Below are 19,541 nucleotides of genomic sequence, written 5' to 3'. Positions count from 1 at the left end.
ATCGTAAATATTATGGATAAAATTTTTAGAAAATAAAATAAACATTTTACTGTAGGTTTCTCGTTTAATTGGAAAGAAATCGATCACTTCACTATATTTATAATTTATACCTCACCTAACATTTATCAATATTAATTATTAAGTAATAGGTATATACACCAGAATCATATTTTTGGAGTCATCGTTCCCCTCCTATTTGTTATATTTATTACTTAAAAGTAAATTATTAACAATTTTTTCTATTTTTTTATTATTATTTTACAAATATATCAGTTATTTATTTTTTCGCACGCTTCGAATCTTTTAAATAGTCTAAATAGTAATTTGTCGACGCCTTTCTTTTTTTCATTTATCAATTATAAGTATTGCTCCTTTCCTCGTAAATGCATGAAAAATTTATTAAAAACTATTAAACGTTTCTTTAATTCTAATTGATCAATAACATTGTCTCATTCTAACTATATTATAATTTAAATCGTTTATAACAAGAACGCTTGTCGGTAATATTTTAAGTAATTTTCTTTCTCGACCAAACATAATATTAAGTATACAGTACGTAATATTCGATATATTACCTATGTAAAGATAAAATCGTCACAATCAGTCAATAATAATTGAGCTCATGCGCGTGTTAAATTGTATTTCAATTTTAATTAGTTCATAAATATTATTATGAGGACTATTACACTTGGGTACATACACAGCATACACCTACACATTTTCCACCCCCTACCTCTGAGACGTTCACTCTTGCCGACCCACCCACATCCTTAAAGACACAGTGACGTGATGTTTCATCGGATGCTATACAGTAATGCGACAACAGCAACACGGCACGCGCGAGTTGTGAGTCTGTGCCGGTGCTAACGCCGCCTGAACTGCGGGTATACGCCAAACATGGCCGTCAGCCCGTAACATGCATGTAGCACACACACAGCGGCGCGCACGCACACGATCGCTCCATACTCGCACTCGAATAATGCGGCTGCGAACCATTCGTGCGGGTGCGTGCGTGTTCGTCGGCGATGACCGGTTACCGCACTGCAACGGCATCGGCGACGTTGGGCCGTTCGTTGGTATGTTCCTACGAGTCTTTTCATCACTCTCTCCTTCTCTCTCACTCTTCTTATTCACTCACTCTTATTCTGTCTTTTATTTCATGTTTTCCACACACACTGCCGACGCGCCACCGAGTAGAACATAACTATATAATATGCTTACGGGTACTAGTGTCGTCGAAAAAATTATGTACGTTCGAACGAAGAATATAAAAAAAATTCATAATAATATAATAGATGATCGAATAATATTTTTTTTTTCACCAGAAACGTTGTTACGCTGTACAACGCACGCTTAATTAGATAAGAAATTAAGAACCGATGTTTGTGCATACACACACACTGTGTAAATAATATATAAGTACCTTCGTGCCTTTACACTTTGACTTATTTTTTTTACATACTGCACCCAATATAACACCTAATTAATCTCAAACAAAATATATTATTGCAAACATACACACGCACGAACACAAATTCATCGCGTGGAATTTATACTTTTATACACCTATATAATATGTAATATGTTAAAATAATACATTATGACTAGACAATAATATAATGTTGGCCGTGAATTAAAATAAATCGATGGTGCCCTCCATTTCACTTTAATTATTACGATTTAACTTTACCGCCATACAAATTTCACAGTGTTAATTAATAAAAATGATGGGTACCCAATTAATTCATAAATTAATGAAACGCAGTTTACTACATTACTTCATTTATATTTATTGTCGGTACTCAATATAATATATAATGTGTGTTATGAATTTATTTTATCGATAATGTTTCATTGAATTTTCCTTATTATACCCAATAATTTCAGTCAGAAACTTTGGTTTGTAATTTATCTTTTTAACTATATCCATATAAATTTACAAGAAAATTACAATTTTTAAGAACATTTTAAAAACGCATTACTTTAAATGATTTATTATAATGATTAAATGATACTAGAACAAACTACATTAACAAGAGGGTAGATTAAAAAAAAATAGAATACCTACAGAATGATTCATCAATAAGTTGTTCTTGCTATTCTTTTATCCTAATGAATTTAATAATTAATATTAAAGTTTTTTTAATTCTTATTTTTGCAATTATTAAAAATACTATAAGACTTTAGACCGTATTTTCAAACACTTAGTGGCCATCAAACTTCCTAGTAATATTTATGCAAGAAACATTATTTGATAATACATGATATTAAATATTGAGACGTATACTTTATTATTTTTTTATTAATATAAATAGTTATTAAATTACATTTCATACGGTTTACAATAAAGTATTGTTCAACATTTTATTATTTTTGCTCAAAATGATCATACAAAGTTACGGTAATTAAAACTTTATTAATACTAAATAACATTTTGAATGTCCAAAATACTAATTTCATTAGCACATCATAACAGAACAGGTGTTTTTGAATCACTTGTTGAAAAAAAACGCCAGGTCATCGACATTAGACCGGATTGGTTTAAACCATGTACACACATTTCTTTTATCTATAGGAATAGCATTATGTAATTGTGAAAGTTTATGACCATCGTGAAAAAAGAACAAGATATTTTTGGCCTGAAATGTTTTTAAGATCAAAAACTTAATTTCGTTTTTCATTAAATTTTTTAAAATATAGAATAAGTGTAATAATTGATATTATTATAATATTAAATAATACAAATGTTTAAATAACATCCCAAGTTAATACAGCGTGTTAAAATAATAATCGCAATCTAAATTATACATAGTGGTTAACTGCTTTACTTACCCATTTTTTCTTTAAAATTCAGTTTTTTTAAATAATCTAAACATTTTAAATTCTAAATAATCTTTGAATTTTTAAACATACTCAAAAACTATTTTTAAACTCTCAAGACCTAACCTTACTTAAAGAATATTCTGTAGAGATCCAAACTTCTGGTTTTCAAATGAGAAAGTTAGGTTATTTTTACTACCTATAAATATATTTTTCTGAAAATGTTGGCGTACCAAAATAAAAATATATCCATAATAATATGAGTTTGGAAAATATGGGTCAATGGGGGTTATGATAATTTGAAAATATTGATAATTTATATTAATCTATCAATATTTTTTATTTATAAATCTAAATTATACATTTTTGTAAAACTATTTTTTAGAACTATTATTCTAAGTGCAAATATTTTCATACTGAAAAACTATTCGTCCGAATTTCAAATTTAAGGTTTAGACACCTACATTAAATCTTTTTCTAAAAAAATATCCACTAAATAATTTATAATAAAAAAGATTTTTCATTTAAAAAAAAAAAAACAGAAGTTTTTATCATTACATGATACTCTTTAATTAGTATAAAAATCTCAGTAATTTAAAAATATGATCTTTAAGTGTACTTAAAAATTCCAAAAATTAAATATGATTATGATGATAATATATTTATTATTAAAAGAAAAAAGGTGAGTGAGCATGCTTGATGAATCGCCTTGTATATAATATATATTAAGATTTATAATAAATTCATATAAATATTAGTTTTATAACTCGATTTACGTTAATTCTATATTATTCATGCACTACATTTATTATTAATCGTTCAGATTAATAAAAAAAGATATTTGTGTAGGACGATCGAGGATTTTTTATTATAAATGAATTCTAACAATATTTTAACACACATAACAGTCAGCGTTGTATAAATCTTAGCACTATTATTATTATTATTATTATTATTATTATTATTATTATAGCAATATTCGTTTATTGAAACAATCATTATCGTTTTATACTAAAATCATGCATTTTTTTACAAAATAAATATTATAAAATATGAATTCATTTTTTTAAATCGCGCAATTAAATAAGTACTTACTAAAAAATTAAATATATTTTAAAAATACGTACTTGTCAGGTTATTTAAAGGAAAATTAATTTACCTATAGGTACTTATTAATAGGTTTTAGTGGATAGAATATATTCTATTTTTCAATTATAAAAATTATCATGATGAAAAAGACTACATTCTACAACGTGAAAATATGTCAAAAATATTTCAACCAAATAGTGAATACCATGTTTTGAAAAAAATGTTATCAAAAAAACTGTAAAATCGTAAGATTATAATATATATAGAGTGAAAATCTTATAAAACGTAAATCTATTTTAATAGTTTCATTCAATTGATACACGCGGGTACTTAAACGCAGATAGTTTTGGCTCAAGTTTTAGAGAAAGGAAGAAATTTGGTGAGAGTAACGTGAATGTGAAAATTCAATGCAATATCCACATATGGGATAGTCTATTCTCTAAAGTTGCGCGAGTTAAATATGATGCACAAACAAATCAAACAAAATTAAAAATGTAAAGGAATAAAACAGTAAACGTACGTAAAATTTTAATATTTTATTTTATATCAAGTCACAAGCGATTTAATTCTCCACAGATACCAATTACTTGCGTCAGCAAGGTATTTAGATATCTAAAACTCCGGCACGTAAGACACCAAAAACTAAAGATGGAGTTCTCCTGTAAATTGTATACAATATGACACACGCACGATACATATCGATATCAACAACTTTCCCCTTCTCCCTATAGAATTAAAAGTTTTTTTATACGGGACAACATCGCTAAATTACAACACAAATCCACCTTGACATTCTCACATTTCAAACACGCTGGACACTCGCTTTTACCTCTTAACATTCCAACGCACATTAAGTACTGTTTCTTAAAAGATATATAAAGAAAGAGAAGAATAAAAAACTAAGCACACATACAACAATCTGATGTTAAAGGATTTAAAGTGTATTTATCTATTTTTTGGGTGCGTACTGTGAATGTATAATACGTATAAAGTTCGTAAATAGTAGAAATACAGATTCAAATTTTTATCAGAAATACCCGACTACATCGAAAATACAATTTTATTCACCTACATGCACATCGATAAATAAAAAAAAAAAATTGTTTTATAATAATTATTTATCCTTAGTATTAAATAACAGGATAATTAATTGTCCTATAAAAAGTTTATAGCAATATAAAAAAAGGTCGGCAAAATACAACTGCAGAAACCGGATATTGAACACTCGTTTCGCTGCTCTCATCCCTGTGAAAGAAAGAGTACCTAGTGTATAATTATAATTATAAATTTGAATGCAGCAATAATAAATAATTGCCCTTTTAAAATGGCTATGAACGGAGCTCGATTTAATAGTGTTTCGATTGTTAATTTAAAAATATTATCTAAGATTAAAATTTCTTTTGTAGGTAATTAAAGATAAAATATTATTTTAGACATATAATTAATATATAAGTAACGATTAATGCTATATGAAATGTAACCTTTAATTAACATAATAAAATATAGAAAGCTACAAATTATATTTAAAAAAATTATCATAGAATCAACCAAATGTGACAAATTATTTTTAAGATTTTTGAATTACTCCATTGGTTAATATTGTATATTAAAATTATAGGTATTTAGGAAAAATCTCGATTTGTACAGTAATTGTATATAAATTATAAAACTAAAAAATGAAATTATATCTAAAATTATTTATTTTTTTTTTTTAATAAGAAAATAATTAAAATGAACTTCTATAAATTTCACAGTATTGAGGTAGTTCATTAAATTTAAGGTGTGATGGAATTAAAAAATTATGAATTTCGAGTTTATAAACACAAAAAATGATAATAAAACCAAGTAAAATATATTAGTATGACAACTAAAAATTATAACTTTATTTTATAAATGTTATGATAATTAAATGCATAATTATATCAAACATCATAGTAATAATTGATTATTTTGAAAAAATTTTTCTTCAATTCCATTGACTTTGAAGTAGATGTATAATATATAACACACGTGTATAATGAATATTTGACATAATTTGTGAACACTTAGAACACAGTGGTTAAATTTCAGAATAATATTTCATTTTTAAATACATTAATATTTATCACATTAGTTCTAGATGCAAATTAATGTACCTATAATACAGTCAGATATTATCGATCATTCTCACTACTTGTCAACGAATGTATATCGATGAGACAATATAAATGAGCTTACGGCAATAATAATTGCATTTCTTCGAAACATTATTAAATTTATCATTTCAAATACGATTGTTATCAATTTATCATGTTATTTTTCTTAAATACCAGGTAAATGGGTTATTAATTATCAAGTATTACTAAAATTAACTCGTTTGCAAATTTACTTTAAAAAATCTGTATTATACTTGTATGTATAACAATATTGAAGCATATCACAATTCGTGATAATTTAGTTATATTTAAGTATGTATATTTAGATCCTGAGAGGAACAAAAAATGTATTGATTTTACAATGATGTGTTTTGTTTGTGTTTGTTACATAATAAGTAATCAAAAAAATAGTTTGATTTTCAACTTTGAGGGTAAGGTTTTGGCTAAAAATTGGATCTAGTTTGTACTTTAAAAAGGTCAAAATTAAAAACTATTAGTATTTTCCAAAATAACTAAAGAACATGAATTTTTACACAAATTCAGTTTTAAAAAAAATCGATTTTGTTTTTTAGTGTTACTTGAAAATGAATAACCGCGTAGAAACTTGAAATGTTCATTTTAATATTTATATGATCATTTTTTTTTTTTTTATAAAAAGTATAATTTTAAAATAGTTTTACTATTTTTAAATTATTTACAGGCAATTACAATTTCTGATTTATTTTTTAAATGCCGATTCATGAATGGATAAACATAAAAATGCTTAAAAATTGAATTCAATATTTTTAATAAATGATTCATTTTTCAATTGAAAAATATCAAAAATTTATAGTTATATTTTTTTTACAAGTATTTAAAGTTAGAATTTCGACAAAATTTTTTAAGTTACGAAAATTTTCAAATTGTTTTGTGGTTGAAAATTTATAGAATATATATACTATTTTCATGGCTATAATTAAAAACAAATTTAATACAAGGTTACTTTTAAGTTGTTTATACTCAAAATTCTTAAAAATTTTAAAACACAGTTTTTTATAAGCATTTTATGTTTAAATTCGGTTGAAATCAGATATATTTTTAAATATAATACGTTTAGATGAAAAATAAAGATTTTTAGTAATCTAAACTTTACAGTATTATTTAACGTATCTTATTGTATTACAAAAAATGACATTTTCAATTAAAATGTTTTTGGAAAAAAAAATGAATTCTTTCTACCTATTGTATTATTAATAGTAAAATAAATTACTTGGGTAATAAAATAGTTATAAACACTTAAATTTATTATAAAATGTAATTAGTAATATGAACAAACCTTTGCTTAGAAACGTTTTTTGTATTGATTTAACATTAAATACAAATTTAACTCGTATATTATTGTTGTGACTTGCGTATAATTACATCCCAATGATAAAGTTTATACCCAACAACTACTGTACGCAGCAGAGCAGTTAGCTAATTTCTTTTTTTTTTTATGAGATTAATTATTAATTTCATAAAACTTACGTATTGTCAAGCCATAATAATCATAATACATTAGTAAATGTTCAAATTATCAATTACGTTGTTAAGATTTAATATATCACAAATAAATTGGTGGCCCCTCTATTATCAGTTAAAAATCGATTAACGTTTAACTGTGTATTTCATTTCCAATAGGAGGGTAGTTTGTTTGTGTAAGGGAAATGAAATACAAATCGTCTGATTTAAAACCGTAATAAATTAGTGTAATTTTGTTCTCAACAATCCATCCCACCTCACTTTAATTCAACAGAAATAAACTAATTAAATTTTAGCCATTGAAATGTATTTTTTGGTTTTTAATCGAAAAATAAATTCGTCTATAGTCAACTGTTGCAATATGTTTTGGTATTTTTAAACAATGTGCATAAATGATAACGTCGACAAGCTTTTCATTTGCATGATTTAAATGGTGCAGTGAATAAAAATAAGCTGGGTCAGTGATATAGTTTGGAAAATATTCAAAACCAATATTATTTAGGAAAAATGAGTTGTATTATTACAGTTTAGTAATAAGGTGTTATAAAAATGTTGAAACCTTTGAAATAAAAATCATTTGAATACTATAGTTATGTATAATCACATACGTATTTCTCCGTAGAATACTACGATGTAAATGTAGCAAGCATGTGCTTTCATGTACTATTTTGAAAATAATGCAAAATTGGGAAAATCGACTTCGATATATAATCATCTAGATTCCCGAGGAGTACTTATTTTTTTTCTCTCTTGCGTAAAGACAACACAAACTCACTCATACACAATCTCCTATTTTTCCGCGGACACGTGGAACTATAGCCTTGTCTACGTCGACACAAACACTCGCCACAAAATATACATGTAGTATAACCCTTTTCTCTCTCGTTCCCACACGGAATAGGCCGACAGAAGAGGAACGCATGCATTCGGAGAGGCGGTGTTCGGCGGCGGCGTTGGGACGCTGACAAAATACTTGTGTACTCGCATACACACACACACACACGCATGCACTTATACATAAAAAACGTACACATACAATCTCACTATAGCGTGGTTTGGACGCCACTGGCGGCGACGGGACCCGCATGCCTACGATGAAACCGGCTATATGCGTGCCGTGTACGACGACTACCTACTATAATAAAATAATAATATACAAACGGCATTATAACGACGCGACAAACGCGGCAACGGTGGGCCGACGTCGGCGGTACAAGAGAAAAAAGCGCGGGACGCAGTCGTGGCAACGTTCACACAAACGATGCATCGGCCACTGCGAAAACCGAGGATTTTTTTACTCAAACAATATTATTTTCTATATAAAAATAAACCGTTTTCAAGAATTACTTTTTTTAGTTTGGAGGGATTGTCTAATTTTTACCTGTCGAAAGGTTGGTTTTTTTTTTTTTATCGTACTCGTACACGAAGTGTACTTATATTTTAAGTCTCGGACACGACAATTATTATTATTATTATTATAGTGAGCAATGCAGTAAAATACTGTAGGCATTATAAGAATATATTATAAACTCTTACATAAAATATATGTTTGATCTTTTTTATATAGTATGCGGCATTACGGCAGCTTGTACCAAGAAAAAAACTCACAAGCCACGATGATACGGAGAGTGGCATGTGTACACCTGCTGCTGTTACTGTCCTCCCGGTTATAAGACAGATATTTTTGGTTATTCAAAAAAAGGAAGTATTTAAGCTTTTTCGATCAGGATGAAATTTTTTTTGAAAAACTTTTATAAAATAAATGCCCTGCCAGAAAAAAAACGTATTTACGATGTATTTTTACCGTCATGACCGAGTTCGCGTAATGAACTTGTGTGCCGTAAAACGTTAATTCTCATTTAAGTCATCAAAAGGTTTCTTTCCTCGTCGATTAAACAAGTAATTTTTATGATTTTTGATTATATCCAACAGTTTTGCAGTTAAATATTAAGAGGTTATGTTTAATTTTCGGTTAATTTACACAAGATGGATATCTTTAATTTTTTCATAGAAATTTACATATTTATTTTTGTCTATATACTACATAGCTCACCATAATCGTAGATACTAGGTACTTAGTAAATGAAGATTTATCAGTTACACTATAGTTTAAATGAAAATACACCATTTCTAATTTCTACTGTACAACTTATATACTTTCTATGAGTCAATAAAATTCGTATACAGCAGCCGGTTTGTTTCTTGATAGCTGTTTACTACAATATAAACTAGCTCCTTTAAACGAAAAATTTCCTCTGTCATTATACACTTTCATGACATAAATCTAAACTGGTTTTTATCCACTATACTCTTATAAATTCTAGTTCAATTCTTTGTGAGACTTTTAATTAATAACATATTTATGTACGAGACGTATCATTTCTAAACCTTTGTAACATTCTGATTAAGGTTATTTCAATTTACTTTATCGACTGCAAAGATAATATTCATTTAATGAAGTCCACATTCTACAAGTGTTATAAGTTATGAAAAAAGTTAATTCATTTTATCAAGAAACGTATGAAAAATACTATAATAAAATATAGTAACCCGATAAAAATATTTATAAGGTAACACTATTTTAGTGATCAAAAAAAAAAAAAATTAGATTTTTATTTATTATTAAAATAAAACGATAACATAAAAAAAGTTCCCAATAATAATTGAGAAATCTATACATTAAAATAAAACAAAATAAAAAATACAATGGCAATCAAATTTAAAACTAATTTCAATTTATTTTCGAAAATAATTAGAATTTAAAAAAATCCATATTAACTTGAAATACATTTTAAATCTATTGTCAAAGTTGGTTTGTATTTATTTTACTCATTTATACTAAAAAATATAAATTTACTTGTATTTAATAGATTTATAATTATTTACTTATTAATCACAAGATGTTATGAAGTATTTAGTAGTGAATATTTTAGTTTAGCTTTACTAGTTGATTTTCTTAAATTTACATACCTATTCATATATTATATTTATATTAAGTATAATAAAAAAAAGGAGTTTAAATACGGGTAGCAATATGTTTATTTTATTCTTAATTGTTTTAAAGCATAGACAAACAGTATTGTCTACTAAATATAATATTGATGTGCGAAAATAAATAAAAAAGTGTATTTAATTTAACTTACGGCATTCTGTCAAAGGCGGGTTTCCATGCTGTGATTGGTCGGTATCCATGGAAAACTTTTAGTATGGAGTGTTAATACATTTTTATTTTTTATTGTACGAATAACTACGTTATCATGTTGTTAAATCTAACTCAACATTTTTGAGTACGCAATACCATTGTATTATATTACTAATTAAAAGATGATAAAATATGTCATCAATGATTTTCAAGAACCAAATATTATATTAACAAAGTTACTTCGAAAAACAAGTGTGAAACTTTGTGGGACCGATTGTAGCGACGGACTCTGTTAATAAATACCTATACGTGAGCGTGTGATAAGATTATTGGTTAGTGGTAACTCGTCTGGTATTCAAATTTATTACTAACATAATATTTTGTTTATACCTATCAACAACAAAAAAATGTTGTCACTTCGATGATTAGTATTGATTATATTAATCCAATGTTTCAATTTTTTGATTTTACCTAATCCACACCATTTTGTTTAAATGTACTACATAGATCATTAATTAAACAAATTAAGCCAAATTTAGCAATTATTTAAAACATATCACGCATATTTGTTGCACATTTATGATTGCACTATTTTGTCATATTATAGTTATATGATATGGTAGGGCAAGAGGTATGGTTCTTTTGAAATAAAATAAAAACTTATACACAGATTTGAATTGCCCGTTAATATTCTTTGTACAGTTGTATTAATGAAAATTCTCTCGACGGGGTCTAAAATGCATGTATTATAATAAACGTAAGGAAATTAAACCAACTACACGCGTTCATTTCAAAGACAGCAGTTTTTGTTAAAAAGGTATAAAATGGTAAAAAAAAAAAATATTTACTAAAATTTTGTAAAACAGTGGTTGTCAATACTTTTTCTGTGCATTTAGAATGCAAATGTCAAGATTTCTTTTGACGTTGAAACAATAGACAATAGACTTCCTTTTTTACAAATACCGCCGTAATTACATAACTACATTATTTCATTAAACATATATAAGTTATGTTTGTCCCCGAACATAACATTTTGTTACGAACTCAATTAGTGTATTGGATATCCATTCATGGTTTTTTATACAATTATTAATTAAATGAAAATACTTTTTTTCTTATTATTAAAAAATATTTTCATAATTAATATTCAAGTATTTTTTTATTTTAAAAATACCATCGGAATAAAATTAAAAATAAGTAGTTAAGTATAACTATTTGCGTAGAAAAAAAAACCTCACCATTCTAAATGAAAAATGTGTTTTATCAATGATTTTTTTTTTAACTAGGTACCCGAATTGCGCTACTAAAAAAATGCAAGTATTTTCCAACTTTCCTATTTTAATGTTATTCTTTTACATTAATTATCATTTATTACGAACTAATACCATTTAAAATATTTTGTAAGTAATTAAATAGTAGGTAATACAATTAATTTGTATGCCATAATAATGTTGGTAAATTTAAAAAAAAATGTATACAGAAATAACGTATTACGTATAAAATAGCTCACTATTTTAAATCGATGAGTTGAAGTAGTGTTACTTTACAGCCAAAACATGAAGTGAAGAATAATAAAAATAAAAGAAATCACATTTTTGGTTCAGTTACCTGACACACGCAATAGCAATAGTTGAATATTAAAAAAAAAAAAACACATATTATTATAGAATAATGTATTTGTACTCATGTATAAATAGTCATTATTTGTTCAATTAATTGTTTACTTTATTCTAATAACTTACTTATAAGTAAAAAAAAATAAACCCAAAACGTTTTTTATATTGTTACTTAATAGTTAAATGTATGAATTCGAATTATTTAAACTGAACAGTTAATCGTAATAAAATTGACTATGCCCATCATATTTGAATTGAATAACAATAAAAATGTATATCTAATTTGTTAAGGAAAATATATTACTTGAATGATAACACTTTTAAATGACGTGTTACTTTTGTTTGACTATATACATAAGCATTCAATAATGAACAAATTATAGATTGATACACTATCAACAATTAAATTAAATACTTCTTGGGACGTTCATACTTATCCAAGAAATTTGCACAATAATTAAAATATACTAACGATTTTTATATTAAGTGAAAATTAAAAACGCGTTTTTCATGAAATATTAATTTTTAAAATGATCAAAATTTAAGATCCGTTATATTCGTGATTCATCTATTAACGAGTACATTAGTGTAACACGAAAGTTTTACCGAGAATTTAATGTCACTCGTATTAGTGTATTACAATAATATTGAAAACTTAACGTAAATTATATTTTATCACATAGGTATACTTTGTAAATACACGGATACGTGTGCATATGACGTACTATTTAGTTTCAGTAATAATTTATATTAACCCGGGCGATGAACAGTAAAAAAAAAACGACAACGGACTGCGTTGGTTTTTTTCTCATTGAAATTTCCTTAGCGTTATTATTTTTAATGAAACAATTCTATGATACACCATGTCATAATAACACAAAAATTAATCACTTTATCATAAATAGGGTGATGTAAGGCCGATTGAGAGGACGTCGTCGTCGTCGGCTTCATTCAACTACCTGCGACGACGATGGCATTAATAATAAATATTACGATTATAACTACAATAAATCCACTCATCGCAAGGTTTTTCAATCAGAACTGGCGTATTATTACCTACACGCAAGTGGCACTTACAAAAACACCCCTAAGAGATTTACTTAATTTGATACACAGAGAAGAAAGGATTAACAATTTTTGTGCCGAAGAGATAATCAAGAGGAATTGGTATTTTTTTTTTTTGTTGTCTTATCGAGCTAACCTTAGAGGATCCATAGGGTAAATACAGATGCATACGAGTTGGGCGAAACCGGTTTCCACCCTAAAGACAATAGAAAAAAAAAATTAAAAACTAATGCGAGTTCTTGATCAAGGTCAGAGTAGGACAAAAGCAGGCTGCCGATTGTGATTTTAATTTATAGGAAAATGTGTGGATGGATGCACATGGTAATATCTAATAATAACTACAGTCTACAAGGAAAGAAGTTCTATCACATTATAGCAGTAATAATAATAATTATCATTAGAATAATCATAAGATTATTAAACGTTAACAGGTCACCCACGGTAATAATTTACATACGGAAAAAAAAAATAAAATTTACAAAACATTAAACGAGTACATGATACAATAAAATAACTACAATACAAGGAGGGAGACGAAAATATCCACCGTTGATTGTCGCAAGTCCAAGAGCACGGTATGAAGTTCCTACGAGTAACATTCAAAATTTGAACGTAGGAACTCTATACCTCGCTAGTGGTCATTGCCGTTAAGTGTCCGTGAACGTAGATTGATGACGATGATGTGGCGGTCGATGTCGTTGTAGTTGGAGAACTAAAGTAGCAGGTAGTTGTCAGCGCACTGAAGACTACACTAGTGGCGTGGAAGAATCAAGAACGTGAAGTGAGCAGCAGGCGGGCCTGTCGACCACCATATGGGGGGAGGGGGGTTATCTTTTTTTTACTTCGATTATGTATTAAAAAAAAAAAAAACAACGTAATACTCACGAGTGAGAATTTGTTTAGAAATAAATTTGAAAATCGAAACTAACTCTTTTGTAAAACTTTGATATTTAATATTTTCTTGCAGTTACTTTTGTGTTATGTCGTCCACGGGGTGGACAAAGAATGGTCCACTTTACACACCACGTGTACGTGACGAACAATTGATGAAGTTTATTAGAAATAAAATCGAAATACTAAATATTCTTCGCAAAAGAAATTTATAATGAAAAAAATGTAGATCGACAGACCGAATATACGTTAGCGGTAAACCCACGCCCTTTAATGCAATTTAAAAATTAGACGTAGATGTTAAGACCACGCGGTATTTTTTTTACGTTAGGCGGAAAAGGTCGAAAAAAAATAATACACAGTCGGTTTTCAGAAAATAATAATTAAATAGTAAATTAATATTATAGTTAACATGAGCTGAAAAATGTCCAAATGTAAAAAATAATTGGACGAAAACCATGTGATGATGACGCGACACATGGTGCAAGTGAGCACGATCACGCCCTTCAGTAAATCAAGAGAACGCGCTCGCAAGGAGGAAAAAAGCATAAAATTTACATTTTTTATTTAATTATTTGTAAAAACTACAAGAAATTTTATATACACGTGAAGAAAGAATGAAAACATAAAAGAAATTCGAGACTCACCTGCAATGGTCTGCAGCGGTGCCACCGGTCTGATGTCGAGTAAGTGTATGTTTATTATGTTTGCGTGCCGGTGCGGCGTAAGAGATAGTTGACAAGCACAACCGATCGTCAAGGCGGTGGCGGAGAAAAGGACGGTGTGACCACCAGTGGTCGGACGCGCCGCGTTCGCTCGGCCGGAATCGGCGACCGTCGGGCCGCGCCACTTGTCCGCCACGCAATCATCACCGTCGTTATAGATGATAAGTTGGTGGGGGGAAAGATGCGCATGCGTACAGAGCATTGTCGCGATCCGCTTTCCACTTTGTCATCATTACCGCCAGCGCCACGTCAAATTCTCAAATGCTACCACCACTCCGCCAGTACAACCGTATGTCCGAGCCACGGCGACCGATATTACCGGACACGCGCAACCTTCGCTCGTACGCGACAACTGTTTAAGAATGTACTACTGGCGCGCTATGTTAACCGCCAAAAACTAACGAAACGCACTGAAGACGCGAAGGCACTTTCAAAAATGATTTTATATAGTTTTTACGGCCCCACCTGACGAACTCCCACTAAACTGAAAGCGATCTGCGCTGCCTCGGGCATAGGTATATGGGTAGGTTGGTTAGGTATACCCACCGCATGAAATCGACATCGTTCGTTAATATTATGTGATTCTAGAATGCAATTATTATTGTTAATATTATTGTCTCGAAAAATTTGTGAAAACGATTTAGGGAACTAACGTTTTTGGAAATTATTATAACCATGATTTTTGCGCTTTGAAAAATAAATTAAAATCTTATCTACATATATAAAGTATATATGAAATACGCTATACATCACCTGACGTCCTGACCTGTGATCATTGTACAGTACATTACTATATTAAATCGTACCTATATTATGTTACTGCCACCTAGTGGATTTGAAGAGAAATAATTTAAATAACCAAGTCGCGACTATACTAAATCTAAGTATTCTATATTATATGCAGTATATTTTTATGTCGTTTGTGTTTTTGTTAAGTTTTCAGAATAATTAATAATAAACCTAAGTAAAATAATATAAAATCAATTTTATATTATAATATTAAATTAGGAAAAGTAATAAAATTATCGACTATTGATGACCTATTATATAATATAATTATACGAGCACAAAAATAAATTTTAATATTAGTAATAATTGAAAATAATTACGTTTATAATACTATCAACAAGTTATTTCGTGAAGTTTTTAAAATTAAATTAAACGTTTCATGGTCGACGTACTTAAATTTAATATAATCGTTCGCTATTTTTTGATTATATATTATTCTTTCAAAAGGAAACAACAGAATTTTTTTAAAAATTTTTACTTATAGTTATATGAAAAAAAGAGTTTGGACAAAAAAAATAAATATTATTTTAAGTTTTGTGACAGATTGCAGCAATAATAATATGATAAATACCAATTATATATATTACTTTATCGTTATACTCGATGGTCGCTATTGCAGTCTATGAGTGGAAAAACGTAAAGACACAATTTCGAATATTACAGTTATCGAAGAAATATAACATACTATAATTTATTATTTACTATAATGTATAAATATATAACATTCATATATTAATCTGTAGTGCGTGTGCAGTATATGTAGGGAACAATCGTACGCACCGCACCCCCTTTTTTAAAATTTTTTGTACATATTTTTATGGTCGGGGTATCGTCCTGAACGACCTAACACACAAAATCGATCCGTTGGCGGATTTGTCAACTACAACGCATCGACCCTGTTAGGGTAATCCAATAAAAACGTATCCCGGGATCGGGGCACATATAAAATAAAGCCAAAAACACTTATTTCCACCCCCTTTTGCAAACGTCACCGGTAAACGGTAGTCATCGCCATTGACCTCATAATATATAATCGTTTATGTATCTATATAATATAAATATATGCGCCGCAGCATAACGTAATTTAAATCGATAGACTACTAATTTTAACAATTCCAAAACTGGAGGAAATTTTTTTTTTTCAATTTTCAGATGTAAAAAAAAAGTATAATATTACAATGATGAAATGCATCTTGAAATTTACCTATGTTGAAATTATACGTTAAACCACATATTTGAGGAGTGCCATTCTCTGACCGGTCATACCATCGTGTATATTTGGTTGTCTTCCAAAGACGCCTGTAATATAGAATTACGTCCGGCGTATACAACATTATGATTTATTATTTTCAGAAAAAAACCTTGTATATCACAGAGAATGTTAAAAAGATCAGTCATATCACAGGAGACCATCACCCGCTTTGCGACAATAATTTAAAGAACAGTATATGAAACGTGTTAGAGTTTGTAAACAAGCTAGTATATTATAGACACTAATAATTAAAATAAATAAAGTACGATATTGTTATAATAGTCAAAACGATTATTTTTAAACACGAATTTAGTTTTTTTCTCTGATATAAGTGTGTTTAGATTTCCATTTTTAAATATAATTACGTTGCAAGGAACGAGGAATAGTTGAAACATGATCATATAACATTTAAGTATTACAATTGCGACTGCTAGTATAATATTATGAATATTCAAAGAGCTTAAAAAATAAATAAATAAATAAATAAAAACGATTTTCGTTTAACCACCTCCTTTCAGAAAATTAAAACCATAAAGTTTGCATGTAATAAATAATAGCTTCTCACTTTAAAATTATCTCAAATTTAAATCATTAACTGTTAGTTAAAAAAAAAAAAAAAACTTTGTAATAAAATATAATTTATGAATTATTAAGGTTTCGTAGTTATCAGTGGTTACGAAAGTTGAATATATTTAGATATATTGTGATATTTAATATACCTGCGATAATGTAATACGTATTTTACAATTATTGTGTGTCCAAGTATACCTATATTGTTTTATTTTTAAAAAAAATTACATAACAATAGGTATATTGTTTTGAAATTACTAGTATATTATAATTATGACTTACTATTAATTATCTCAAAAATTATTTATTTATAGGGATATTATTATCATATTTTTAAATTAAATTATTGCCCAATAACATTTCTTGATAGTTATTAAGTAGGTCCAAATATAAAACTTATTTAGTTTATGTACTTATAACAACTTTCTATTTTTACTAAATATTATTAAAAATTTAATTACAAAAAACATTAATTCACATAAAATGTACCATAATTTCATTTTTTGCAAAGAAGTATTGTTTTTTTAAAATAATCACATACAAAATAAATAGTATACATAAACCATTGAAATAAATAATACTAATAGTAATGGCACAAATAATTTATTTTTAGTCAAAATATTTATACTATTTATGCATTTTTTGTTTTATAAAACATGTTAAAAAATGTATTGTTTATTTATATTATTTATAAAATTTGATAGTGAGTACACTTAGATGTTCGTGTTTACCAATATTACATTATCGAAACATAAGATAAACCTATATATAGAAACTAACGGTTTAATGGTTTTAAAGGTTACGAGTTTAAAATATGTTATGGTAAAAAATCGTAATACTAAACATGTAATTATTATTATCAAAGTGTTTGGCTTGTCGAAAAAACATCTGCGAAACTTAATTATCATTTAGTAAACACAATTTAGACAACAATCATCGATCTTTATATATATTTTTTTTATTAATATTATGTATGGATATAACAAATATGTTATAACCGTTAAACAAAAACTTACAACAATTATACGTTTTAGTACAATGTAGGTATTATTATCTTATAAGACGAGATTTGGAAATTTAAATAATAAATTAAATTACAGTAAATTATTGAACTTAACGGAAAGAAACCATCGATTACATAATTATAATATATTTATATATATATAATTCACTAGTAGTATTGTGTATTATATTATTTGATTATTTGAACCTATGGTAAAAATATAAAATATGTATTTAATAACGATATACTGACCTTAGTGTACAGCGGTGGCGGCATTGACGGTGAAATAAATATAAAAAAATCGGTTAAATATTATAGGAACGCGTGAAGTCACGTCGAGACATAACCATTTTTAGTTGGAGAAAATAAAAAATGAACGAATTGATCCCAAACATAATATTAGGTGTGTTGCGGGAAAGGCGGCGCGTGAGCGAATGATGTGAATGTTTCGGGCGGAACGGGGAGCGAGAGAGATGGATGAATGAGTGAGCGGTGAAAGAACGGAACATGAAAAAAATTGGAATATTCTCAGAGTTGGCAGAAACGGCTTCGTGTGCGTGCGCGCGCGTATAGGGAGGGCGCCGAAGAGTGACCGTGGCCGATGGCCGGCCGTGTCGGCGCGCGTGCGCGGTCCGTCGAGCGTGTTGTCGGCCGAGAGCGTGCGAAGAGAATGTCGACGTTGTGTCCACGGTCATCTCGTCGTCGGGCGCGCGACACCACCGTCGGCGGCAGTACGTGCGTTTTGAACGCATCTCATTGGTTGCCCGGTGTCTTGTCGACACGCCCGCTGTCACCTCGCGCGACCGTTGCACGCGGTTGTGGCTATAGCTACTGCGGCTGCTTTCACTGGTTTCGCCATCTGTGGTTGTAGTCGCAGTGATTATCACCGAGTTCTATCAGCGTACAGATAGCGTTGTCATCGCTGCTGTGGACTACTCTAGCCG

The 19,541-nt window shown here is 28.5% G+C and overlaps 1 long non-coding RNA gene across 2 annotated transcripts in view; it reads right to left on the bottom strand.

Annotated features, from left to right (window-relative positions):
* Positions 1–19,248, bottom strand: part of LOC112596409 — a 111,394-nt gene extending 92,146 nt beyond the window's left edge. For both annotated transcript variants that reach the window (XR_003114770.1, XR_003114771.1), the window contains exon 1: positions 18,850–19,248. This is a non-coding gene — a long non-coding RNA (uncharacterized LOC112596409). The remainder of the gene's footprint in view (positions 1–18,849) is intronic.
* Positions 19,249–19,541: the final 293 nt, after the last annotated feature.

The sequence above is a fragment of the Melanaphis sacchari genome, unplaced genomic scaffold (assembly GCF_002803265.2).
Source record: "Melanaphis sacchari strain LSU unplaced genomic scaffold, SCAv2.0 Contig31_pilon_pilon, whole genome shotgun sequence".
Taxonomy (NCBI): domain Eukaryota; kingdom Metazoa; phylum Arthropoda; class Insecta; order Hemiptera; family Aphididae; genus Melanaphis; species Melanaphis sacchari.
This window is presented reverse-complemented; position numbering and strand designations above follow the sequence as displayed.